Source organism: Prinia subflava, chromosome 16, assembly GCF_021018805.1.
Source record: "Prinia subflava isolate CZ2003 ecotype Zambia chromosome 16, Cam_Psub_1.2, whole genome shotgun sequence".
Lineage (NCBI taxonomy): Eukaryota > Metazoa > Chordata > Aves > Passeriformes > Cisticolidae > Prinia > Prinia subflava.
The window spans coordinates 7,118,329-7,145,905 of NC_086262.1; the positions used below are offsets into that span (position 1 = coordinate 7,118,329).

Here is a 27,577-nt window from a genome sequence, read left to right on the forward strand (position 1 = left end):
TGTGCAAGGAGTTGCCCATATATCTATATAAGGCATGTAAGAATGTACATAAGGGATGTAGAATATATATAAGGGATGTGAAGATTCCTTTGTATTCTTTCTAGTGCTTTCAATGAAATCTTTTGGCATTGGATTCTTATATAGACAAGAGTTGAAAAGATTTCCATCTCCATTTCATTTAAAGCTCTTAGGATATTTGCATAAAATTATGAATTGCATTCTCTTCTTTTGAGATTCTACTATAAAACTGGCTATACCAGAGGAGGAGAAGAGCTGACTCACTGCTCTAATTATAAATCTGAAGACTAATTAACCTTCCATGACTAAATTAAATTCCAAAATAAAAAGGAACTGACAGAAGCCTTTAAACAAAGTTTTAAAGCCCACTAGAATATAAAGTACCAAATATATTCTGGAGGCTGTTTTTGAATATGACATTGATGAAGTTGCACTGTATTTGAGAACAGTACATGCAACACTATCTTGGGAAACAGGCATTCACACAGCTGGGGCAAAAACTGAAACAACCACAACGCAGGACTGCAAGCAGCTCTGTAAATTTATAACAAAACACTTTCCTGCAACGTTGTTTCAGATCAAGATTTGTTCGCTTATTATTTAAAATCAAAATTGAGTAATACTCTTTACTTTTTTGGATGGGAAACCCCACAGAACATCCTATTCCTGCCAACTTTTTTTTCCTAAGTTAACCAAAACTGCCTCCTATGAGTGGTGACATATTTATGGACTGGGCAAGAAAATTCCACTTCCCTCTGGAGAGGGAATCCATCCCCACTGGAGCTTCTTTTCCATTGTATGGTGTCTGTTCTTGACAATGCTCCTCATTTCTTGCTAGCAAATAGTGAGTTGACTGTTGTCAGAAAGTATAAGTTATCTCATAAGTAGAATAGCAGTTTATTTTTCTTGAAGAGAGCGTTTTTTGCAAAATTTAATGCAGTAGCAAGAGATCCTGCAGGGAGAATTCTTAGTTAACATATCCCTTAGCCCTGTGCCTTGGACCTTCAGGTGTCTTGTCCAGCTACAATCTTTTTTAATTTCTGTATTTTATATATCTTGTGTACATGTGGAGACTGATTTTTTTTTAATCCTGGGCAGAGGATCCAACTAGTGAAAAACCACCCAACCTACCAAAAATCCAACATTCCTCTAAATACAAGCTTTCAAAGTTCTGTTGCCCTTGCTAGAGCTTAAGCTGGGTCAGCCTGCACTGAGTTTAAGAAATAATACCTTACACTGAAAAGCTCTGTGGGTGTACATATGTTAATATGTGCATTTATTGTCAAGGTTGTACAGCAGTTTTATTCCCCTTTGGATGCTCTAAGCTGTGGCTGATGGTGGCCAGAGCAAGCTGTGTTTCAATAAGCTTTGCTTGTAACCTGCTAAGTGATGGTTTCCCATTCATCTGCAGGATTATAGGATTATGAAGATGATAACTTCTCTGAAGCAGCCTTCACTCAGCAGAGCTAAAAACTACTTTGACTGAAATGCTGCTTCCTAAAGGGGATAGAATTTTGGCCGACATATATCAGGCTTTTTTGCATCAAGTTGTAATTGATAAGAGACAGTATAATTTGACAGCCTTTGAAATATTTAGTTACCACAAAAAAAAGTTCTACATGTGAGACGCATTCTTTTCCTTCTAATTTTTAAAAAACAATTAAAAGTTAAATATCTGGGGATGGGAGAGTCAGACCTTCACCCTGAAAGATACAGAGCTTTTTTATACCCAGAAACAAATATTAATTTATTTTGGAAGTTAGCACAACTGGGAAAAAAAATCTACTATAAAATGCAAAAGGAGTAAATCCTAACTGAGCCCAAGGGTCTTACCATCTCCAACTTGGTATGGAGTTTTCCAGCTCTATTGTACCTTAAAGGTTTTCATTTTCCATCATTGTTTTATATTGCTCAAAATAGCTCTTAAATTTACAAGATGTAAACATACAGGTACATATTTCAAATATTCAAAATTAATAATATTGTGTGTAACAACCCTTACTCTCCATGAGCAGAAGATCTAAGGATCCAGCAATATATTCTATTGCTGCACTGAGAAAAAAATGTAGTAACAATGTTCTGTTCAGCAGCATTTTTGCAAAGACCTCAGAATGATGTTAAGGTCAGAAGCCACCATGAAAACATTGCTTTTTCTTTTGATTGTTCCATCCAACTTTTGTTTATGTCATGTCTCCTTTCGTTATAATGGTTTGTACTTTTTTTTCCTGTAGTCTTGGTGGTTCAGAAGCCAGTGGAATGATACAAAACTGTGAGCTGAAATCTAATGTACTGCTTCGAACAAATCATCCAAAACATCAGAGAAATCAAATGTTTATTTCAAGTGCCTACCTTAAGAGATCATAGCTTAGAATTTTTTAGCTCTTAGCCTGCTTGAAAGTTCTAGCAATTAAAAAATGGTCTGAAAAATTTCATATAGTATTTAATTCTGTCATGCACTCTTTATACTCAGAATGTACCATATAATTAGAAAATGTTTCCCAGGCAGTTTCATGGGTGTTGTTTTTCTTAAAGGAGGATGTGGTGGGAGGAGAGAGATAAAGGTTTTAAATATACACTTAAGTAATTGAAAATAGATGTTATAATCTAATATCACAGGGTTGAATCTCCAAATCTTGGCAGGAGAAACTTCTTGTTCATACAAAAATTACCTTCGTGATCCCTTCTGCACAAAAAAAATGGTTTGCTGCAGTGTTTGTTATTATTTTTTTCCTTTCAGGCTGATCATCTGACTACTGTTCTCATTTTGTCATCTTCACATCTCATATATGATTCAGAACATTGTTCTCTTCCCTTATAGAGATTTTTCATTTAAGTCACTCTTTTGTAATTATTTCCATCATGCTGCACAAATTTGCATGAAATGCAGCCTAAATAAAAGTAATGTTTATTCAATTACTTGCAAGGCATTGCTCTTCACTAGGAGCTGGAGCATTCTTTATAGTTACAGAGACTACCCAAATGTGAACTCAAGAGAATCAAGGTCCTTGCAAAGCTCCTGCATGAAACAGTAAGTGAGAAGATAATGGCTGTCAGCAGGAACTGATGACTTCATACAGCATACACTACTTAAGTAAATCTTCGGCAACATTCTGTGTTTTCCAAAATGTGTTTGGCATTTCACTGCCTCTGATACACTCCTTTTGACAGTGGCAGCTGGAAGAAAATGAAAAGACCTCATTTTGTGCTATAGGTACTGTTGAAAGGCATGAAGCTGAACTACCAAACTGTGAAAAACACAGGATATTCTTGTAGCACTAAATAACTGCAATAATTGATTTGGTATTTAGAACTGACTGAGAGAAATATTTCTATTTTTGCATATTCTCAGCTAAAAGGCAGAGAGAAGACTCACAGCAAGAACCATTGTAGCATAGGATCAAGACAGCAAAAACACTTAAGCATATGGAAGGCAGTTAGGTGATGCGTCCTTTACCTTGTCTCCTAGCACTCCCATGAAATTATCATCTATAAATTGATGTGTAGATCACTTCATTGGAAAATAATACAGTATTTGCTTTAAATAGCATTAGTTCCAAAGGTCTATTTAACAGACAAATGATGCACTTGATGCTTTCTGCTAAGGACCTGAAAGGCAAGATGCTGTGGCTACAGGCTGAATATCTGTTACCTAGGATATTGGGGACACTGGCATGCTGTATTTAGCTTTAGCTGACTTACTGATCTAGCAGGTTTTCTGGTGGAATTCTACATGAGATTGTTTTAATATTAAAATGGTAAATACTTTGCCTTAAGTTAAAATATATTTACTTTATATTGCATGTACTTATGTCAATGAAATCCATTTTTGTAGGCCTCTGGTATTTTTCTTCCAAACATAAAAATGCTTTCCTGGGTATCTGAATAGCAATTTAAATAAAATGAGACGTGTTTGGCTTCCTCTTTACCACTTTATTCACCATGACAACCAGTCCGTTTCTATATTATTGCACCAGACCTTTTTTAACCTCTATTCATCACAGTATTGTTCAAAAATGTGTTTGTATATATACATAGCATATACACATACACAATGTCTGGGGTTTTTTAAACAGCATTTAGTAACAAAGCACATTCTTGTGGGCATCCATATATATGAGCCCAAGCCAGTACACATTTACAGCAAGCTTTCTGGCATGCTTGTCTGATGAAATGCAAGGTTATTAAGATTCAGGGGAGGTTAGAGAAACTTACCAGTTAATCTGTAGAGATCTAGAAATTAGATTGTCAAAATCTGTTGTGAGGCTTGGCATTTAAATAACTTCAGTGGTTCCTATCAGTTATTAGAGAAAAGCTATTTCTTGAAAGGTGAGTGCAAAGGCACTGAGACTTGAAGCACAGCAAGGCATGCCAATGTGATTTGCTTGGTAACAGAAAACACTCAGGACAGCAATGAGAACTGGTCATTCCACTGAATGAATTATCTGCCTTTTCTGGACTGAAGCTTACTGGTAAAGATTAATCATTTAATACTGAAAATCTACATCAAGACTGAATATCCATCTATAGAGGCTACCTCTGCAAAAGTTAATCTCATAAGTCCTTGATGTAATGTCAAAAATAATGTTGATAGGTGGTTTTTAGATATGCTTTGAAGGCATTAGTGGGGTGTTTTCTCTGAGACCTGAATGATATTTTTCCTTTCTTTGCTTAAGTGAATTGCCTGCTAATTAAACTATTTCAATGGTTAGCTAACACTCATTTTGCTTGCTAGATAAAAAGATGTAAAACTTGTTTCAAATAACATAGAGAACAATTGCTTTGGCAGAAAGAAAACAACAATAATTCTAAACTTCTTTTGAGGGGCTAATCTTGAGCAATATATCTTTTCCTTACAGGAAGCCAAAATAGTGCATAGGGACATCAGTCCATCTTTACTAACTGGCTGGAACATTAGGAGAGAGGGTTATTTACTTATGATCCCAAGGCCAGTAATAAATGTGAGTGTTAGGAAAACGTTCATGACTGTAAAGTGGTCATAGATCCTGAGAGTGCTCATTTCCCAAGTACCTTAACAATCCAACCAAGTGGAAATAAGTTACCTTCTCTTGGAGCCTGCTTGCACTTTAGTCAAAATTAGTGTGATTTTAGTAAGTACTTACCCTCAGGTAAATCTCTTGTATTATGTAATTTTTAATGCACTGGAGTTGAACAGCCTTACAGTTTCTTGATATTTAGTTCCTATTGCTTCTCTCAGGAAGTATCATATTTTCCTGTCAATGAGTTTTTCTCTAAATATAAGCCTGCATTTTCTTTGACATAATCTAATGCTGCTGTTTCTAGTTATGCACTGAGTATCACACTAAGTAATCCATTCCCACTTGGAAGTAAATAGCCTAAAGATATGTTATGCCTGGTATATAATTCATTCTTAGTCATCACTTACCCAAACAAGTAGCTTGTGGTGGTTTTTTCTGTTTTTATTTTATAATCTCCTTTAATCCTCTCAAGAAAAAAGTTTGAGTCCTTCAGCAAATTCATAAAAAATAAGTTCACCTCTGGCTATAAAACCATGATCTGAATGCATCCTCTGTCTCAGGAATTGCTACACACTCAATGCACACAGAGAGATATAAAAGATGAATCTCTCCTTTATTGCCTTGTTATTTATGCTCTTTACCATCTATTATTGATTCAGGTGAAAAACAGGTCTCAGGTTTTTTCTGGAAATTTATATGTTCTTTACAATATAAATACAAAGTCATCTAGGTACCTTGTGTTGATGAAATGGTATTAATCTATAAATTTCACAAGAAATTAAGAATGGGCGAGCTGAGCCATTGAGTAAAAGGTTACCTTTGATTGGAAAAGTGTGGAAGAAGATGACAAATAGTGGCTGAAGTGTCACACAATCTGTGTGAGATTTCAAAGGTGTCTAAGGAACTAGAATTTATGCCTGGTGTCTATATTGGCCAAATAAGTAGAATTAATGGACATGAAGATAAAAAAGAAGGGGAGATTTGGCAAAACCTGAAAAGTGAAGTCACAACTCAGAGAAAACCCATTTACATTCTGAGAGCTGATAGTAAGAAAGTTGGCCTGGAAGATCCAGCTGAGGTAGTCTGTTTTGTGTATAAAAATATATTCTACAAAGTTCTCCCCAACAGAACCTCTGGCTAAGCTGTTGAAAGACCAGAAGAGTCAAGTGGTCAAAGGATTGGATAAAGAAGCAGCAGCACAGTGGAAAACTAATGACCAGTTTGGATGGGGTGAAAGGTTCTCAGCAGAGAGCCATTGCCACCTGTGTAAAGGGGTATCACTAAAAAATCATGTAGCAAAGAAAAAATCTTTTATGGTGAAGCAGAAAAGAAATATTTCCTTTCCCTGTAAGCGCAGGAGTCCTCAAATGAAATAATGGTTGGTAGATTCAGAACAAAATTGAATTTTACTTCATGAAATGGATAGTTAAACTGCAGAAATTTCTATTACACTGAGACACTGCCTAGGAGCTGAGCACCAGTGGACCTCTGACACACTGGCAAAGCTCTTAGTTGGAATAAAGAATAACAGCATAGGGAGGGGAAAATTACTAATTATCAATTTACCTAATTTTGAAAGAAGGAGCATCCCTTAAAAGTCCTTGCATTCAGAGATTTATATCTGCCATCATAAGCTTTCAAAGCCCAAGGTATGGATCCAATTTATCTTTTTTAACTCTGTAACAATATCTGAGTAGTTTATCTTTAGAAATTATCTTAATTACTTGTCATGGCCAAACACTGCTTGAGTCTTGAAAATTTGCACTTTGTTTCTATCCTTGTGGACTCTGTTGTATTCTTTTAAGTCAATGCTTATTCTCTTTTAGGCTCTCTGAGACTTTTTATCTGAGACTTGGATTTCTTTGCTGAAGTTTCATTTCTTTTGCTAAGGATGCAGTGATTGTCTCTTCATTGTCTCTTAAACTTTCTAGTTCTCCCTTCATTAAAAAGGAAGATCAAGCTCCTTTTTAGGATAGGTTTGCTTCTTTGCAAGGAAGAAATCATCATATCATATCATATCATCTCAAGTTTAGCAATAATGTATGAAGTATTTATGTTGTACCAAATTTGAATTTAACCATGAGGAAACCCAAAGACTGATGCGATGCATATACAGATATTATACATAGTCATAAACAGCTTGGCTTTATGCTAAGATACACCTTCTCTCTGATTTCAGGGCCATATAATACTGTAGCTTCTTTACATTAAGTTCATTGTGATATGTTTCTATCAACCTTCTTATTTATTTGCTGTTTCGTATACTGCTTATCTCAAGTATACAGAGGAAACAGCAGAATGTACATCAAAAATTGGCATTCTTTGTTCAATGATGAGCACCTGCTCTGTGCTTACATTTTTAATAACTAACCCCGGCTCAAAGCAAGGTCAATTTTCAGGGTATGTATTAAATACAATTATTGATTGTGTAGAACAACATTCTTAGAAGGGTTCTTACTTAAGATTCAATTGAAAATATGTTTCAGCTAATGAGTGACCATATTTGCCTGGTTTTTCCATTTTAAAATATATTCTTTCTATATTGAATTCCACAAATCCATTTTTAGCTAAGGAATCTGAGGCTATTCAAAGTAAAGCTGTTGACCTTGTCACAGATAGTTAGGCTCAGTCCAATTACTCAAATCCACCTGTGTTGCAATTAATTCTTTCCTGGGGTTATAAAGTAACAGAAAATATAAGTAAAATTTATTTTCCAGCAATTGATATTGATCTAAACTCATACATTTCCATACATTGCATTTATGGCCTTACATACATTGTGTTGCAGACCTTGGAAGAATGTGAGTTGTAAATGACTTAAATGTTTTTTTAAAGATTCCTTAATTCATTGGGTAATATTGAGTAGAAAAATTAATTTTTGACACAATTTATTTTTCTAATTATGTTCACCCTTGGAACCTCTTAAATTATTATTTACTCTGTCCCAATTTTATGTAATCAATTCCACTAAGTGCTTAGCAAGATTTTGGTTACATCTGACTAAATGCTTGCAACTAACACTAAAATTCTGACAAAGTATTTGGGGTTTGATTGGTGGTTTTTTAAAACCTCACCTGAGGAGAGGAGAGACAAGTTTTTCTCTTAGCATCATATGTAAGTCTATATCTAAAAGCTATCATGGCCTTAAGTATAAAAAGAATACATACCTAAATAATTTAGAGAAGCTGTTTCCAAGTTGTAAAATATTCAAGTGGTTAAGCAAGCTCCAGTATCCTGTAGCAGTTGATGGTGTTTTAATGTGACGGAACAAGAGCGAAACGACGCAATGCCCCTGTAGTTGCACGCACTATATCAGACCCATACAGCCATCCTGAAACCAGTCCAGGTCTCCATTTTACAGCCTGCTTTATTCCATTCCTGTGCTGCAGGTGCAAAATGGAAAGACTTAGCAGATGGCATTGATCTGTCATTTATTATACATTTAAAGGAAAACAGCCACTGCAAATTGGTGGTGGCTACCAGGTTAAACTGTGTGGCCGCTCAGCGGAACACCAATTCATTGGTTCTAGAAGAGCTGTACAATGAAATCAAAAATCTGAGGTCCAAGGATAGTGAACTACACTTGGAAAATGCCATTATGCCAGATGAACTGTCATTAGAGTTTTAAACTCTGAGCTAATTTCGTATAAGAAAGTAATTTTTTCTCTAACAAAACTTGTTACTTTAACATCTCAATGGAATTGTTATAAACACGAGGAGTACAAATCACAAGGTAGAACTATTTGTACTTTGTTGATAAAATATGCTCCTGTGTATAAAGACAGTGCAAGCTGTCACATGGCAAATGCTGCCATTTGTCTCCTTAGCACCTGGCTAATGATCCATGACAGAAATATCTGAGCTGAGTGATAACTGTACAGTGATATAATCAGGCGTTATGGCTCAGGTTTTACACCAAGGGCTTCAGTCATGTGTTTTAGCCACTTTGCTGTTGAAGACTAACATTGAAAGGGCTTTTCTGTCCAAATAAATTTGTCTGGGTGACAGAAACAATTTACAAAGCTCTAAATGTGTTGTTTAGCCTGTTATTTGTAAGATCTAACTGTGGAATATTCAACATAAATAACATTCTGGAAGGTATCATTAGGAGTGTGTCTGATTTAAACCTGCCTATAAAACTTCGTGATCCATAGAGAGGTGTTTTCTCCACACTATTCTGTCAGGCGATAAAAGATAACCAGATATAGCTCATCATGATTCCAAGATGCCTCTGATACCATGTTTGCTTAGCTTACTACCTAAGTTCTTGTTGCCTCTCAGAAGCTAACGAAGTTTGTAATTAAATAGTTAATTTCAGAAGAGAAGACTCTGCTGGAGGATATGACTGTGGTAGAATAGCCTTTAGTGCATGATCATCCTTGTTTATCAAATGATTTTTTGAAAAAGAAAAAGCAAAAAAGCCACACCTAGAACAAAAAAAGCTCCCTCAAGTCCAAACCAGACTTGTCTGTGTTTTGCTAGAAGTTAACAGTATAAATGGTATTTGCCAGCAGATTGTGAAATAGGCCCTTTTTAATGATAATTCCAGGATAATCCAGCATCTCATCAGAGACAGCACTGCCAGGCTGCTTGTTCTTGAAGACAGCTCTTACACGGGGCATGTTTAAATATGCCAGGAGACAAGCTTGACCCTTACAGCCATAACGATTACGTATTCTCCTGTGATAACACTGACAAGTGATTGAGTAACAGAGGCCAGAAGAGAGAATCAATTCTGTGTTAATGAGCATGCAAGGCTATCAGGGAAGCAAGTAGCACACAATTGGTTAGGTTAAAGACAATATTAATCTACTCACAGTGAAAGGAAAGAGTGATGCTGACCCTGTGAAATGCATTGTGCAAGTTAATTTCTTTAAGTAAGTGTTCTTGTTTCTTATGTCTTAAGCAAACTTGTCCTTGAAAGTTATGGTCTCCCTGAGATACTCATCAATAATATTTGTCTTCCTCACATATCATGGTGGAGCTCCTGCAGTCCCACAACATAATCTTTAATTATGTGGACCAGTATGGATGGACAAGGGATATTACTGTCAAGTTAGTTCATAAGTTAATAGCTTGGTTGAGAAACATCCCCTCCTAATAATAAGAATAGATGAAGCCCCTTTGACCAGCTTCATTTGGACTACAGCTATCTTGGACATTCACTCTTTCCCTAGAGAGTGTGAAGGAGCTCTAGGTGTTGTAGACTGACATTCAGAAGTTGTGGGATAATTGAGTTTTTTGTTTGTTTATTGTTAAATACCTCAGAGTGCATCAATCTTGTTTGTGATCCCAGTTCGTATACTTGCAGTATTCTCAGAAGTGGTTATGCTATTCCATCATGACCCCCCAGAGATACAGTGTAGGTCCCTCTGGGGGAGGAGCAGGCTGGAGATCAGGCACATTGAGGGAGTACAGAACGGGGCTCTCTGCTCTCTACAATGGGGTTGTGTTTCTTGATGTTTTCTGATGCTGTTTGCATGTCTCTAGTAGAAAACAGGAGACTACAAAGATGGATTTGGTGCATAAATAACACTTCTTGTTTGATTTGCTGTGCCAATCCCCACTCCAATCCTGGCCTGCATATTTTTCTTTGGCAGTGTTCTGTTTCTAAAAATAATCCTAGCACCTGTCTCTGAACTGTGGGCAGTGCACTCACACAGTTCACCTGCTTGAGTGACTCATGGTTTCCTTGTAAGGTGAGAAATAACCCTGTTCTCGCTAATCATTAATTAGATCATCTTTTATCTGTGATGAACTCTTATCACCTTGACTGAAGGGACAACGACTTGATTTAAGATCCAGAAACAGCTTTACAGATTTGTGTGTAGTCTGGTGCTGTGCACATAACTCAAAAGTGCAGTCTGTGAATGCCAAGCAACCAACTGTTATTATCTCTCATAAATTTGTCTTGCAAACATACCCCATTGTCTTTTAAATACACATTCTTACTAACAAAAGTCGCAATTATCACTGACTGTTTCCCTGGCTTGTAGCCTCAAACGTGACTTTAGGACATGATCTTGTTCAAAAAGGTCAGGGATAATGTTTCAGAGAGTGCAAAGATAGTTTGACCATAATTCAGTTTTCTCCACATGTTCTTTCTTCCCTTGCTATCAGTCCAGTTATTTTCAGCTGTTAAGAAAAATTATACATTTGAAAGTTGTTTCGTGTGCTTGATTTCTTTGTTTTTCCAAAAATTCTGGATGTATGGAACTATAGGGGAGACAACTTGTGAGTTGCTAAGTTCATTACAGAAGTTTAGAGAATCCTAGGAGAATTATTTTCCTTAGAACTGTTTATCTCAGTGTTCCAATCACAGATGGGAGACCTGACTGAATTTTACCACTCTACCTCTACTTTGCAGTGAAGTGGTCAGTAATCACCCCTGGTGTGTATGAAGAGCAGAAAAGGTTCTCTGCCTGTGTTTTTCAGTCACCAGTGCTTATATAATATGCTATTTAAAAAGAGCTATAAAGATAGAGAAACAATGAGGACAACAATCCTGTTTAAATAAACAGCTTAAATGGCACAAAGGGAAATCTTAGATGTTCTTCATCTGCAGTTTAAGGTCAGTCAGCATGAATGCATTCTTTATGAAATACATTCTTCTCCCTACTGCTTCCTTTTCGGTGCCTTCACTTAGGTCAATCAACTGTTGAGACACAATTCTCACAATCTTCAGGCAAATATCACCTGGACCTCTCCAACACTATGCAGTTTATCATAAATGTTACCCTGGAGGTTTATTTAATCCTTTGCAGCTGAGCAAACCAAGACCCTGTGGACCAAATATAATAAATTCAGTGTTACAGCTTTTTCCCTACTGAGTCAGAAACCTTCCCTCTATGCTGCTGATGTAGGTGTTTTCTAATTTTAACTAGGGTGGTTTGAATAACTGAATAAGACCATCTAAAAATATCTCCTGGTCCTAGTTTCTAATCTACTACTTAGTAGATCTGTATATAAACTAATTTCATTATTTTGAGCGAGCAAAGAGATTTAGGAAAAAGGAGCGGCTGGAAAACAGGACATGGGACAACAAGTAATGGAGAGAAAAGGGCTCTAGAAGTAATTTTTAAACTGTTAGGCTGTAATTATTGGTTAGTTCATTACCCTCAGCCATTGTTCTTTAAGGAAATAGGAAAAACCCGTTTAATGTTTGCATGGATGTAGCAGTCTTAGTGCAGTCCCTAGTGTTGACTGTTGTACTGTGTGAACTGGTTTGGAAGTGGATTATGGTGCTTTGAGACCTCTGGGATATGGATAGTATCCAAGGTCATTTGCCATAATATAAGAGTATTTACCAGACTTTACATTTCATCACTTTGGCTGAAACAGAAGAAAATAGTTATTTCATGCTTTGGATATCTATATTTTAAATTTAAAGTTAATGAATTGTAATAATTTAAATCTCATAATAATTTACATCTCATAATATATCAAAGAATAGGATGGGTTAATGGAGCAAGTGATATTATGGTGTCTATGTTCTCATCACATCTTCACATCAACAAAATAATATTGTGGCTAGTTACAATAGGAAATGTTGACATTCAGGTAATCCATGCAGTTGTTTTAAAATTTGAAGCATTTGAAAACTGCCTTCTAGGAGGGAAAATGTAGAAATGCAAATAACACAAACCTGCCCAAGAAAATTGCTTTCTGTTGGCTGTTAAGAGCCAGCTCAGGTACATCTCCCCACCCTCTCTTGTGCACATAAGTGTTAGGATTTCATCCCCTGACAGTTGCACTTATCCCAGCTGTAAAATCCAGATTCCATGATTAATGCATCTGTAGCTGGCAGGAGAAGGGGTCCCTCTCTGGCTGAGAAGGTTCAGCACCTCTGTGTACTCACTGAATGGTACCGAGCTTTGTACTCCTGTCATGGGCAAAGCTGCTGGGTGGAGGCCAGATATACTTTCAGTAATGTTTTCATCATGTTTTGGGTCACAGAAACCAAACATGATTGAATTTAATCCTAAATAAAGAAAACCTATATATTAGGCACCATTACATTATTTCTTTAAATCTTCAATGCAGAAACAGCAAGTAGTTACAGGTGTCTAAGCACCTTAAATTGCATGTTACAGCGCTTTTTTCAAACATAAAATTTTCAAACTTTAGTCAAATTACTGCTGAAAGTAGCATTTTTTATATAGCTAATCTTATTGCTCGGAGGTTTTTCCATCATTTTAAATAATTTTTAACAAAGTGTATTTTCAACATTAAATTTTCTGTTAAACTAATTTCAATTTTATTTTTCTCCCCTTTCTTTGGCTTATACTGTAGTTATGCTTTTAAGTACCTGGTAATAATCCTGATATTCACATTCTTACTCTTTGAATTTGTCTCTCCAGTTAATCCAATGAGTAGAAAAATCCATTATTCCTCATTTCAAGTATTATCACTTCAGGAGACAATCTAAACCAGAGAACTTCACATACCTCTATAGCCTTAATCTGTGAAAGAATTATATTCCCTGGCTATCCAAATCTTTTTTCCTATTTCCCATATTATATGGCAAAAGGCATGATGTGCCTCTGCCTTAATTCTTATGTTCCCAGCTAAGAAGTTAATGGAGCTGTATTTTGGGTACAAATGTGCCATAAAATTGGGGACCAGGGGTGTCTGTTCCAAAACTATTGGGAGATTTAAAGTTGCAAAAACTGTATCAATTAAGAATAGAGCTGACTGAAATGTGTGACTTGTAGTCAAAACACTTTTTTGCACAAGAGGATTCAATTCTGATTTAAAATATATATTTAAAAAAAAAAAACCAAAAAAAACCAAACACCTTTCATTGAATATTCTCCTTAGTGAAAGACCTTTGGTACTTTCCAAGTAAAATGTGCTCCCTGGCACATGGTGGCTAGAACTGAAGAGCTTTCAGCCGATTTTATTCGTACCCATAAGAAGTAGCTATGTTTGGACTAACTAGCCTTTGATATCTATTTATTGTCTGTAGTCAAAGCTATTCATTTTGCACCTCTGTTTTCAACCCTTGCCTTGTTCCATGGAAATATTAGCTGAATTAAAGGTACTCCCGTGGTGCATTTTAGATTAATCACCATTCTCAGATGTTTTGTGACTCTCATAACAAAAATAATGCTGCATGCAGAACATTGTATTTTTGTTGGAGTGCATCTGTAAGAGACATATGCAGAAAATGGGTGAGGTAATTATTCAGCTCTAATTGGCAGCAGTTAATTCCTAGCTGAAAGTGAGGTTTTACTTTTCATCCAAAAAGCAATTTTTAAAAAGCAATTAGATTCACAATAAAACAAATTAAAGATGGGAGACAGACTCTATGAAGAAATTTGAGTTCACATATGCTGTAAGAATGACCAGAGTAACTGATAATGCAAGACCACCATCATTTGATATCACTAGGTAGCTTTAAAAAAGGGGAGGGCCATAGTGATGCACTAAAGTGAACCATCAGGATGCATGTTCTGCTCATGGATAGCCATAGGAAGCTATCTGGTATTGATCAATTGTCCTCTGAAATGGACAAATGCATAAGAGTAAATTCCTGAAATAGTGAATTTGATCATTTTTGTCAAAAAAAGAGGTCATCCTGCCCTTGGAAACCAGGCAAAAAAAAAATTAAAAAAAAAATCTTTGTACTTGAGTTCCTGTGAAGGGAGAATGAACCCAATCTAAAAGATATGAGAGAAAGGAGAAGGAGAAAAGAGCCAGTCATGTTCATTCTTTGCACATCGGATTTCTAAACTAATCTTTGAAGCAACATTTGCTTTTATTCTCTCTGACTTAAGCTAATGGCATGAAAATAGCTTCAGAATATACAATTTCTTTTCCAATTTCACATAGTCACAAATCCTTTATTAGATGACCGTGACTTTCAACACTCCAGTAATTTTTTTTCCTTCAAATTTGCCTTACAGAAGATACTTAGTTTGGTATCACTACTACCTACAGCCTGATGGTTAGCTCTTAATCAGTTAATACAGGAATATGCAGAATGGTATTCATTTGAATTAAGATGTTGATCTTTTTCAGCCTGCCTGGATGGGCAGTTTTCACTGTCTGTGACTTGTCACCCCAATGCAATTCTTATTTGGAAAAGTAGATCAAAAGCAGAGATTCAGATGGAGGTGGTTTGTTGGGAGGATTTATTTGGTTTTTTTTCCTTAAAAGACATGACAGTGCTAGTTGCCTAGAAATAATCATCTGGAGTTGGGAGTTTTTCTTTCCCCAGTATTCCAGTGAGTGGAATTTCCCAGCTGAGTGACCACATATCCCACCCAGCCTCTTACTGCTCTGGGCTGGCAGACAGGGTCTTCTCAGCTGGCCTTCTGTGGAACTCAGACCCTGCTCTTCTGTTGGCTTTAGGTGAGAACTGAACTGTTTCCCCAAACAAACCCTTATTCTTTTTATTCAGAATATTCTGATCAGTGATTCAATGACAGTGAAGACAGTCCCAGTGCTTGTTCTGGCACAGCCAGTGATGCCATCAAAGCCAGGGGCAATGCAAATGGACTGGAACAGGCAGTTCTGCCTGTTTAAAATTCAGCAGCAGGGAGTATTGCAAAAGCCCAGTGCCAGAGGAACATAAGTCAAAAAGTTCTGAACTTCTGGCACACCCCATGAATTTCTTTAACCAACCCCAAGCAGGGCACAGAGAATGGCTCTTCACTAGGCTGAAAGGATTAACCTTGGGGAAGGGGGCTGTTTCTTCATGGTCTGCATTAGAGCATGTAGTTGTTCTCATTCTACCACATTTATGTTTAGCATAAATCATTGTGTTTTGTTAATATTTCTCTATTGTGCCACACACACCTGAAAATCAAAAGATAATCCTTTCTAGAGGCCTGACCCTAACCCTAACCATTTCCTTCAGAATATTTTCGTAGGAGTTATATCAAATATCTCAAGTCTCTCTTGTTTTCATGTTCTGTAATGAAAGATTAATTTCAAAGAGAGGTATATTCTGATTGCAAGTATACAGTAAACTCTGAAACCTCATTTTCCGGCAGCATTTTGATCAGCCTCTAGAGGGGATATCACTTTCAGGAATCAGACTGACTTTACTGCTTTAGTAAAACTTTGTTTGTGTCTCATAAATAGGTGATGGTCATTCAAATCACTCACAGAAGAATTTTGTGTGTTGTAGACAATGGCATGGAGTGCAGACAGACCCATTTGGCCAACTGTAAAATGAAAATACATTTGTTTGGTTTTTTAATAAGTAAGCAATTTCTGGGCTGAGGACCATAGAGTTTGCATTGATGTTATTTGATAAAGTTGTTTTTTTTTTTTTTTTTTAATCAGCAGATACACCTTGCTTTGCTACACTGGAGAAAACATAGGAAATGTGGAAGATCCATGAAAATAATTGCAAAGAAAGTTTGCAAATGCTTCAAGCTGTTCATGAGCTGGTTTTTAATGCACTTTGAGATGCTGTATGAATAATAGGATTGGTTTAGGCCCTGGTCTTGAGACAACAGCAGAGTCCATGCTGTGTTTATTGCCACATTACAGTAATCAAAGCAATCACAGAGGCTGAAAGTAGCAGAGGATCCCACTGTCTACTGAACAGAGCCAAATGCTGGGAGCATGCAAAGGGATTGCCCAGAAATGGCTGGGAGGTGAGAAAATGAGTGTTAGCACTGGACATGCATGCATTGGATCTAGAACCTCGTCAGCCTTGTCCCTCTTGGGCTGTCTGTCAGGAAAATGCAAGTAAATATTTCTGTGATAGGAGTGAAGAACTGGAAGGCAAGAGAAGGATCGCTTTAATTTCCCTTGTGAGCCAAATTTCTCAGTTAAAACTAACTGCCTTTCAGATAGTATGTTCCATCTGAGAAGAACTTCAGGACTGACAAAGTTTCTGAATAAGGCTAAGGTGAAATCTCTCTTTATTTGTGTTTTTCCAAGACAGTAATGTTCTGCATTGTCACTGGTTTCATTCTAAAAAAAAAGCAGTGCCCAAATACTCTGTTCTCTGAACACAGAAGCAAGTTAAAAATACCTCATACTTTGTTACAAGTTAGAAAATATCACATAATACTTCCCTATTATTGCCAAAATATTAAATGACAGTTTAAAAAAAAAGCATGCAAGCCAGTTCTGTAGGACTGTTTTTCCTTGATAAGCAAACAGGATTTTACTGTAAGTTTCTGAATGCCTAATCCTTCCTGTTATTCAATATACTTTCTGTGTTAGGGATAAAAAAGGAGAAATGAATCCTATTTGTATGCACAAACACAAGTTGCAGTGCATAATTAGTAAAGTTCAGTAATGTTGATTATCTTAAATAGCTGTCATGGAACAGAGCATGTAGTCATCTAAATCTCTGATGCCAAATTCTGGGGTTGTTTTTCCAGGCAACATGGTTGTATGTAACCTATTCAAACTGGGGAACCTTGTCAGCAGGTACTTGGATGAGAACTTATGCAGCATAAGGACATTATTTCAACAGTATTAGAACATAAATACCTCTTTTACTCTGTCTTGGATTTATCCAGCTCCTCAAAAAATAAAAAGTTTTTGCAGAAAGGAGCAGGGACATAATTTCTTGGGCCACACTGAATGGCAGGGTCCATTTTCCTTGCTCTTACTGGTTCAAGAAAAGGATGAAACAGCAGAGAAAAGGAAGGTTAAAAATATACAACAAAGAAACAGTTTATTGACCTGGGTTTGTTTTTATTTGTTAGGGATTTTTGGCTTGGAAAACATTTATTTAATTATGATTTCTGGATTGGTTTGTAGTCTTGACTTCTATTAAGGGATTTTCCTGTTCTAACAATTTTTTCGGCTGCCCTTTTGCTCTGTCATCCTCATTGGTTCTTCCCTTCCAGCCCTCTCTAGAGTGCCTGGTTTAGGTTCAGGATGTACACAGATGCTGTACGGATGAGCAGAAGCAGGAAACAACAAGCAGCAGAACTGCTCCAGTGTTTCTGTCAATGATAGCAAAACCAACAGCTCCTTAGTAGGGCAGGGAGCTCTCACAAAGAGCAGCAAAAAAGAGAAGTTAATTTGCTAGTGGAGGACTTGCTCCCTTCTGCTTTTTGAGGGTAATGTCTGATATTTCATCGTCTCAGCTTGGGTGCATCTCATGAGTCTCTACATCCCTGCACAGGCACAGAGATGTCCTCAGCAGGTTCTCAGTTCTGTTTGTTTCTGTCTGAGTGTGTCTCACCAAGATGTGGCACAGGAACACCTGGGATGTTTCACATGTGCTTTTATGGAGCTTTATGTTAATTATGACACATAAAACTTTTCCTTTGTAATGTTACAGAGATTCATTTCAAAATGAGCTGGTGACAGATAAAAAGGTGGGCTAATTTCTGTTGACTAGAATATTTTTCCAGTCTAGAAAAGAGATATATGAGTTAAGCCAAATTGTGCTTACTATTACAACAGCATTTTTTTTCAGTTTTTAACCTTATCACGTTACACATCTCTCAGTAGTAGCTCTACAGGTGGAAAGATTAATACAAGGGAAATCATGAAAGGGCAGGACATGTCCTTCATAGAAGTCATAAATATATTTCTGATGAAGTTTCCATTCTTTCTGGGCACAAAAATTGTTTGAGGAGAAAGGAGAAATTGGTAACGTTCATGATTTGATTCCTTAAAGCATCTGCTCAGCCCTCTGTAAGCAGTGCATTCAGCTGGAGTCAGGCATTTCACAGTGATTGATTGCTTCTGCAAGTCTTGAGCCAAATGAAACCAGGCAGTTATGCATTGACAACACATTAGTCAGGGATAGCCTGGACTTTTATTGTGTAAATTTCAAACAAAGCAAATAAATCTGCTCCTGGTTTCTTACTAATAAAAATAATCTGTGCTGTCAAATGTCTGCATTTTGAATTTTTGTGATTTGGTTTTCTTTCAAGGTATCTATCTAATGTTTTTGGTAATTTGTGCTGAAGAAAGTAACTTTTTTCCTAAATTTTGAAATCATGAAGCAGTAGCTATTATGTGGTATCTGCTTTGAAATTTTAGTGTATCATTCTGTACTACAGTGCACTCTAATTTTGTTTATAGCATTTGATTATCATGTCAATTTACATCCAGGGTGGAATAAATTGGCTGGGTATCAAGCAATAAATTTTAATAGGCTCACCATCTGCATCATTTGGTATAGCATTCAGTGATTTTTGTCCTGATGTGGCAAACAAGTTATCATCCTTTAGGCACTCTGATCTTCAGTTCTTCATGACTGACCTAACTGCGTGTTGCTCAGTCCCTGGTGTCTGCTCACACATTATAACAACCTCTCAGAAGCAGACAGGACATGAAATACCAAAATGGCACAGGTAAAATTCCAAAAAGGCACAGGTACACTCTGCAAGTGCTGCCATTTCCAAAGTCTTTGCTGTGTTCAGAAGTGGTAGAAAAGAATGTATATTAAGAACCAGATCACCATTCAGTACTGGTGTTTAGGGCTTTGCACACACTGAAAAATGTGGAGAGATGATACAAATTGTATAACGTGATCAATAAACCCAAGAAAATGGATTGGATTTTAGTGCCTGTGTCAGATTGTCTCACACTTTAAGGCTAGGAACAAGCACAGTGTGTGAGAGTTGAGCAAAAGGCATTCCTTGGCAGTGAAGTGTGGTCTGAAATCCCTGATGCCCTGTGAGGTGCTGGACCCCAAAGCCAGGGTCTGAGGGCAGCAGACAATATCAGCACTGTCTGACACCAGGGATCTCAAGAACCTCCCTGTGCAGGAAGTTTTCTTTGTTCTGCACCACTCCTGATCACTGCCTGGCAGCCCTCTGGGGTCCTTACAGGATGTTGATGCCAACAAACTGAAATAAGGGAAGAATCAGCACCTCTTGGCAATGTACATTCAAATTGTACCTATCTACTGCCCATGGCCAGGTGTCAGCTTGCACCTTTCCTTTGTTTGCTGTCACAGGGGGAGAACATGGGCTCCTGGAGGAAAAAAAAATTCAAGAGCCTGAACTGTGTATCTGTTAATCCAGATTGAAGTAACTCCTTTCTTTTAGATAACCCAGCACTGCAAAGACAAAAGCTATGTGTTTGCAAGTCATACAGTTATCTACAGTGCTTTTCTCTGTTCTTAAATAGATACTGTAAATTCCAGCTGAGATGCACTGAAAGGATTAGGTTTTGATCTTGTAGCACTGAAAGGAGCCAAGAGCAAATAATTTCACATGATTAATGTTGTTGAATAATTTCTTCATGTTAATGGAGAATAATAATAACATTACTCATTCTCCTAACAAAGGTTTTTGAGTGGCATAGACATATACAACATCAAAGAGATCTGCCACAGGCTGGCATTACTCACTACAGTCAGTGTTGTTTGTTTCAAGCAGGCACATAAAGAGGTGAGACCCAATTTTTTTTTTCAGTTAATGAGAAATAAACCTTTATTAAACTTTTTTTACACACAATCTGATATTATATAAAGAGATGAATTCTGCCAATAGCTTACATCTATGAGTTTTCATAAGTTCTAGTGCTCTTGTAGATTCTTCACGGTATAAATATATTCCACTGCCATCACAACACCTTGATTGCAAGTTCTTGATACTCAAAAAGTTGAGTGAGCCTGGTCCTATTAAAGCCAAAAATCTGGCAAATGTATTGAATATTTGGTAGATTTCAGGCTTCTAGTCTTTCCTTTTCTCCCCTGCTTTTTCATACACTGTCCAAAAGCAGTATTAGGCAGTAATTACTGTCATTTGCTGTGAGAGGCAGGAAAGGGGAGCAGATAGAATCAAGCATGGACATGGCAACAATTTGTTCTCATTATGCTGATGCCTGCAATTCAGTTTCTGTTGCATGTTCCCCTTGCTTTTGCCTTAACTCCTTTGGTTCAGTTTTGAAATAAGAATATGAGGGATACATATTTTTTGAATTGCGGGGTGTTTCTTCCATACCATGTTTCAGATTAAGTCTTTTCGGTATGGCTACTAAAGATGACTTGGACAATCTTGTGCAAGCTGTTAAATTGTACTTTTTAAAAGCTCCATTTATCTAGTGGAAACATGTAGAAGAACCAGCTATTCCCTTTCTGCCCACTGTGCTAGTAAAGAAAACAAAAAACCAGTCTGAGCTTACAAATGCTTAATAAAAATTCTTTATGAGTAGGCTATAAACTTGCTTAATATATAAACTGGAATCATTTAATTGTACTAGTAAGGACATAATCATGATATTGTCTTAGTTAAGGGTGTATGAGAGAGACCTTGGATGAGACCTGCTTCTGGAATGCTATATATCCATGACGCTTTTAGAAACTGGAAAATTATAGTTAGTACTCTAAAAGTGGCTCAGTTTTTTCAGGCTGGGAAACTTATTTCCATGATTGTTACTTACCTTAACCGGACAAACTGTGCTAATGAATTTTGGCTTCTGGATTCTGCATAAAATATTCCATCTTAGACACCTCACCAGTGCTGACTCTACCTTTTTCTAACTTTGGAAAAGTAATTGCTGCTCCTGGCACTGTTTCCCTGGGGCTAGGTTCCCACATTTAAATTACTGACTTGCCTAATTCTTGATGGCAGATACTTGCAGGCAGGCAGTTTTAGCAGCTCAGTTGCTGAGTACCCTTCTGATACCATTATTTTTATAGAGATTGGAAAATTCATCAATTAATTTCATGTAAAGATCTGGTTTGTATGTTCTCCCAAATTAATGTTTTCCCATTAGCAGGATGGAATTATTGCTTAGATCAATAAAATCTATCCCATACAATGAAATGGATCATTGTAAGAGATTGGCAATCTTGGTGAATTTATGTGCTTCACCTAATTTGAGAAGATTTTATATGAATATTTCACATATCCATGTTTCTTCCTATCTGAGGTGTATTTTATATATACATATATATATATATATATAAAAGGAATTTTTAGTTTCTTGCATCAAGTGAGCTGACACAAAATTCCAGAAGATGATACACTCTCATTTCTGTACAGGATGTTCAATTCTTTACAAGTATCCACAAACTTCAGCTTTCAGGAATAGGCATGGAATAGGCACAACAATATAAAATTTGCTAGAACGACCATTGCAAGAGTGTGGTAGCGTCTACCTCAGTGTGCTTCTCTCCTGTGTCTGTGTTCTATGTCACAAACATGTCTCTCCTTACACCAAGAGACTCCACAAAAATAAAACTGCTCAAAGGTTTCTTTTTGGCAGAATAAGCAATGACATCTATTTGGCAGTCAGCTGCTGCACACTGTGATTAAGAGAAAATGTTCATTTCTCATGAGGATGTTGATTATTCCCTAACTTTAGCTCAAATGCCTAGTTGCTGATTATATTCTAATGTGCTAAAATGTTTTTTCCCAGAATTTCTGTATTCAGAGATAGTGTCTAGGATAGGGAAAAAAGGCTAATATTTTTTTATAGAACAGCAGTTAGTTGTGATTCTTTACAAAGACACCAGTAGGATTTCTTTGGCATTGAGTAGCAATTCTTATCCACATAACCTGGTCCTGTCATATTTTGCTGCTTTACTCTCGGTTTGCACTGATAATTTTTTGCAAGGTATCTACATGAGAAGAAAAATGTAATTGTGTAATCGAAGAGAGTGCCACTGGTCTGAAATACTGATGAGAGGGGCACATAAACATGCACTTATAGATGGTAAAAAGGCCAGTGAAATAGTCCCAACCATGTGAAAATACTTTCAGAAGGGTTCTAAGGTTTCTTGTTGAAAGTAAACAAGGGTGAAACACCAGTTTATAGTCCTATGGTCAAAGTGAACTTGGTGGCTTTCTCTTAATTTCCCTGCTCAATTCATCAATATTCAATCCTTGAAGAGTTAAAGGAGAAAGATTCTGATTTACAGAGCACCTCACTGAAAACTGAGTTGCAATGTTAAGTGCTACACTGAATTAAACACTGATTGACATTGCAGCTTCTGCTGTGGATCTGAGCTGCAAGGGCAGTGCTGACTTTGAGATGAGTGGGTAGATCTCCATCTCTTTTAGGCTAGAAAATGTCATTCTGCTTAATGGTCAAGACAATATATATGTTCAAAATTTCTATCAGAAAACTTTGTCCATTCAGAAAACATGGCGGGTTGGGGGTTCTTTTGTGGTTTTGTTTGGGATTTTTTATGAAATGGCAACTGAGATAGAGAACCTGTTTTGTTCAAGTGTCCCAAAGAAAACATTTTTTGAGGAACAGAATTAGGTCAAGGAAGATGGCACATTAATGCTATAACTGTATATTGCTATATAGTTCTTTCATGTGAGAGATGCTAAATGGGAAATAAATGAACTCTTATTGCTGTAGTTGAGGGAGATTTGGGAGTGAGGGGCATACCTGAGGGTTTTTTCCTCCTTCTGGTAGGCTGGAAACGAGCAGTATCTGCCAGCCAGATGAAAACAAGAGTAAGGTCTAATATTACCAATTTGAAAAGACTTCTGCCCTTCAGAAACAATGGCAGATTTGTGCACCTTGTGATAAAAGGGGAGGGGAATGGCAACCTGAGACAAATGAAACTCAGACCTTCCAGCCTCCCTGTCCTAGCAGCACAATGTTCCCTTTGACTCCAGTGTATGCTTTAAAGCTTGCTCAGTGTTTCAGGATGACTGATTTTCTGTATATCATCTCTTAATCTTGTGAAGAGTTTGGGTACAGCAAGAAGGGAGAGAGGAGGGGTTTTGGTCATCTTGGTTTGACAAATCTGAAAATGAGACTGAAAATGAGGCAGATAACAAAATTAAAGATAGCAGAACATTCAGGGCACCTCTGCTACGTTTTGTAATTTACAAACTTGTGGAAAAGTCCTAAGACCAATAAAAAGCCACAAAAAAAAAAAAAAAAAAAAAAAAAAAAAAAAAAAAAAAAATCCTCAAGACACCACTGTTGCAAGTGCTGAAATCAGTATTGTGGAAATGCATCTTAAAAATCAACCTGTGTTGTCTGTTTCCAGTAAATGATTACTGCTCAACTTTGGAAGATTCTTCTGCCTCCCTGTAACTTTCAGAAGGGCAGGCAGTGAGTGTGAGCACGCTGGAGGTGAGGGATCCTGACTTGCCTGGCTGCAGCACTACCTGTGGAATTTCACTGAATCCAGCTGTTAAGAACTCATACTTTTTGTTCTGTGGCTTTCTGGCGTGGGAGATCAGAGCCACCATTTCCTTTTGGAATGTTGTTGGGCATATCACAGACAATATGCCAGTGTAATGTGTCCCCGTGGTATCTTAAACATGTCAGGAAACCCTTCAGCAGGGCCATCACACACAATAGACCAAAATTAAATTAAAGCATGTTTTCATATGTTTGTTTCCAAATATGCATTTCCCTCAGGAAACTGTGAATGGCTGACTGTTGATTAATTCCACAAAAATATGTTTTTCTGGAAAATTATACTCAAACTTGCTGTAGCTAACCAAAATAATGGTAAGACATGAATATTGAGAATGAATTGAGTTGTTTTATCAGTCATAAACAATACAGATGGGCAGTAGAAAGCATGAGCCAGAAAAAGCAGTGGTATAATAGGGATGGAGAAAATACTGTCTGTTTTCTTGTATGAAACAAATTTGCTGTGTGCCATAACAGTGTAATTAAAGACTTTTCCATGATCCTTTAAAAATATTTGACAAGACATAAGGGATAAAAAGAAAACAAGAATTATTTGGAATGAATTACACTTAAGAAAATCTGGCTAGATTTCCATGTCATTTTCTGCGACTATAAAGTTATGGTTTAAAAACAAGACAAGAAAAAAGTTATAGCAGACTGTCTGATTAATAAATTGCAATCAATTGCAATGCCTAATTATCTCCTAAGAGGTTTGAAGAGATGGTAATGGATGAAGCATGCTTTTCTCTCAGCATGAGGGGAGCTGGCTAGAACAGCTCCAAGGCTTAAAATAAACAAACCTTTGCTACAAGTGAGAAAAGGAGCAAAGTCGTAAATAAAAAATGTGCTGATTTTCTTGTTTGAAACAGGCAAAGCCAAGAGTGTAATGTTTGTGTACAGATAATTGAAACAGTGTTTCAGTGAGAAGTGTCTTCAAAATTCTCCAAAAATCCCAGTAAAGATTATTTTTCTGTACAGTATACGAGGGGGCAGCGGGGGATGCATGGAGGGGAATGATTGTGAAGTACTAGGGAGTTCTGCTCAAAATTTGACAGATGCAGTAAGTGGTTTCTAGTTCCCTGTGGTGTAGATGGAACTCTTAAAGGAATCTAGGATTACAGTCCAAGAGAAAACATCATCAGGGTTTTAAGGTCATTCATCATATGCTTACTCAATGGGAAAAAAAAATCTCAAAATTTATCTTCTTTTGTTAAATACAGTTGGCTTTACCAAGGCTTCCTCTGCTTTCTTCCTCCCAACACACCAAAAGGGGAATTTCTGAGCTTGAAAATAAATCCTCACTTCGGCTTCTCCTGTGTGGTTTAAATTTACCTGTCTTGTTTGGGCATTTTTAGTGGCTGGGGAGTAGATGTGGGCAGGACTGTTGTGATTCACCCTCAATTGCAAGCAGACAAAACAGAAATATCTGAGTTCCTTGGCACAGCAGTCCATGAAGCACCTGCTGGAGGCTGCTGTGGAATGGGATGTGTCTTGTCAGGCTCCTGTATGTGACAGAGTTCAGCGAGATACAACATTTGAGTTGGAAAAGGAAGGACTAAGAGGCTTATAAAATGTCAGAGAAATCAGGGATGTAAGAAGAGTGAAAAGGCAGGTTAGGAGGTTTGTAAAGGTGGTAAAAAATTGTGTGCTCAGTCAGAAGAGAAATGGGAACAAGAGAGAAGCAACTCTTTGTGAGGACATGAAACCTTGGTGTTCTCAGCTGTAGGCAGATTTGTTTTCTGCATTTCAAGATTTGATGGAGTTAGAAAAAGCTCAAAGAAAGGCAACTGCAATGTGAGAGGATGTGGACATTGTCTTATAAGGAAACTAAAAAAAATCTGGGACTCTGCAGTCTGGAGAAAAAGAAGGCTAGAGTAGGGTCAGCCAAGGTCTATCAAGTCATGAAAATAAAGTGAAAGAAAAACTGGTGTTCATCAAATCCCTTGGTGCTCGAACAAACATGGATTGGTTGAGACTGGTAGGAGGTTGGTTTAAGACAAAGGATGTACTTCTTGTATTAGGATGTTTATGAATTAAATGGAATTTGTTGCCATAACAGGCTGAGGTGACAGCTGAACAGTATCAGCAAGGAGTAGAAGCAATTGGACACATTTTTTCTGTAAAAGAACTAAATTTTTAATTGCTCATTAGAAGGAACTTTGCAGCAATGTGTGCTCTAGATGCACTAATGCAGTAGGATGGGGAGCAAGGGAACAACAAGGCCAGGGGACTGTACCAAAAGGGAAAAGCCTGGTTGTTCTCTGGTACAGCACTGCCCAGAGCAGAACACAACACCAAGGAATATCATACTCATTTGGGCATTCCTTATGTTCTCATGGAAGAAAATGTGTTTTAATTTCTCTTAACAGGTTACCATGAACTGTGAACTCCTTCTTGCCTGGTTAACTTTGAATGAGAACATTTATTGTGATACATGTTCTCCTTCACAGCAGAGCCTGGCATTGGATCTGTTTCAGATATTTTCCTTCAGTTCAAGTAACTTATCTCCTTCAAAATTCTGAGGCATGCACCCTGATTTTTTTCTTTAAATTTATTTTTTTAAGTTCCTTAAAAATTCCTCAAGAGTCCCTGGTGATTTTGTAATTATTTTACAGCAAGCTGAGTAATTCTGGCACTTTAGATCTGCAGTGATAACTATGGATTAAAACTATATTTAAAACATAAGAGATTATGCTTTTTCATCCTAATGGGGCTCTCAAGCCTGTACAAATAAGGCCCCCATGCCCTGCATCCAGTGTTAGAAGATATTGAAGTGGCATTATATGAGGCAAAATATGCTGATAAAAACCAAAGAAAACAATGTCACAAAGTTCAAAAAAAGTCTTATTTCAATGAAATAAAGATGCTAATCATTATTTACCCTGAGCAGAGGGAGCACATGACTTGTTTTTGCTGTTTCCCAGACACAAATAGAAGTTAAAAAATACTAAAAGCCCCAGAGTCACTCATAGAAAGTGAAAAATAACAAGAGTTAAATATTTCCTGAAACAGTATTGATATCTCTGACAGACACTGAATAGCCTGTCAGCACCTTGCTCTTTGAAAAGTTTTTGCTTTTCATAACCAACTTCTCCTTGAGCATTTTCTATTTGCTCAGAGACCAACCATTTAAACTTTAAGCCATTCACTGGGAGGTTTGCCATGTTCACTTTATGAATGCCCAAGTGCACTTATGTAACCCCCCCAAAAAAAGCCTTTTGTAAGGATCTGTTAACAGATTACTTTTTTTCTGATACCACGCACTGTGTTATCTTGTCAGAACAGCTTTATGCTCTTTTTGATAAGTCTCCCATTCAGGACACACAAAGGATCCTGCAAACCTATATATATTGCTTACATTGCAGCTTTCCCTGCCCCATTCTCTCTCTTCCAGAGCCTCCCTTTAAACCTTCTCCCTTACCCCTACTCACACTTTTTAATCTGAAACCTTGAAAGGCAAAATATTCCAGCTAGAGAATTGATGGCTCTGTGCCCAGTTGTCATCT

General features: G+C 37.1%; 1 protein-coding gene across 1 annotated transcript in view; it reads right to left on the bottom strand.

The window, feature by feature from the left end:
- Positions 1–8,244: 8,244 nt before the first annotated feature.
- Positions 8,245–27,577, bottom strand: part of LOC134559191 (collagen alpha-2(I) chain-like) — a 45,032-nt gene continuing 25,699 nt past the window's right edge. The window contains exon 3 of the mRNA XM_063413738.1: positions 8,245–8,398. The gene's annotated coding sequence lies outside the window, so the exon portion shown is untranslated. The remainder of the gene's footprint in view (positions 8,399–27,577) is intronic.